Source organism: Trachypithecus francoisi, unplaced genomic scaffold (assembly GCF_009764315.1).
Source record: "Trachypithecus francoisi isolate TF-2019V2 unplaced genomic scaffold, Tfra_2.0 Contig00965, whole genome shotgun sequence".
NCBI lineage: Eukaryota > Metazoa > Chordata > Mammalia > Primates > Cercopithecidae > Trachypithecus > Trachypithecus francoisi.
Window position 1 is genome coordinate 6987 of NW_022681031.1, and position 1193 is coordinate 8179.

Here is a 1193-nt window from a genome sequence, read left to right on the forward strand (position 1 = left end):
GGGTTCTCTATTCTGTTCCATTGGACTCCATATCTGCTTTTGTACCAGTACCATGCTGTTTTGGTTACTGTGGGCCCGTGGCATATTTTGAAGTTGGGTAGCATGATGCCTCCAGCTTTGTTCTTTTTCACTTAGGACTGCCTTGGCCATCCAGGCTCTTTTTCAGTTTCATACGAATTTTAAAATAGTTTTTCTAGTTCTGTGAAGAATGTCAATGATAACTTACTAGGAATCGCACTGAATCTGCAAATTGCTTTGGGCAGTATGGCCACTTTAATAATATTGATCTTCCTATCCATGAGCATGAATGTTTTTCCATTTGTTTGTGACATGTCTGATTTCCTTGAGCAGTGTTTTGTAGTTCTTGTTGCAGAGACCTTTCACCTCCCTGGTGTGGAGTATTCCTGGGTATCTTGTGTTTGTGTGTTTGTGTGTGTGTGTGTGTGTGTGTGTGTGAATTATGAATGGGACTGTGTTTCTGATTTGGCTTTCCGCTTGACTGTTGTTGGCATATAGGAATGTTAGCGATTTTTCACATTGATTTGATATCCTGAGACTTTGCTGAAGTTGTTGATCAGCTTAAGGAGCTTTGGGGGCTGAGACTGTGGGGTCTTCTAGATTTAGGAACATGTCGTCTGCAGGCATACTGTACTATTAAAAGAATGTAATATAGGACGTGGGACCAAAAATTATAGAGAAAACTGAGGAAAGAATGATCACAAAAGTACATGTGTTGGTTTCCTCTTGAAGGAGGAATGAGGCTGACATGAGGCAGAGGCACCCCAGGAGCTTTGGGGAATGCTGGTGGTGTTCTCCTCTGTGACATGGGGGCGTTTCTGTAGAGGTGCCCTTGATGATCACTATTAAACCACACACACATATTGTGAAGTTCTCTCTGTGTACGTTGCATTTCAACATAAAGAGGGTCAAACTTGCTAATAACAAATAACATGCATTTGTAGTTAAATACTTCTCACAATCCACAGACCTGGAAATGACTGATTAGTTTTCTGTACGTGTAGTTTTCCAGTTTTAAGAATGTCCTACAAATGGAATCACACATTATGTAGCGTTTCATATTTGGTGTCTTCAGCACAATGAAATACATATAAGACCTGTAGAACTGCAATGTACTCTTTCTTGACCTCAGTATTCAATACGTGTTTTCATCACTTCACAACAGTTCATTCGCA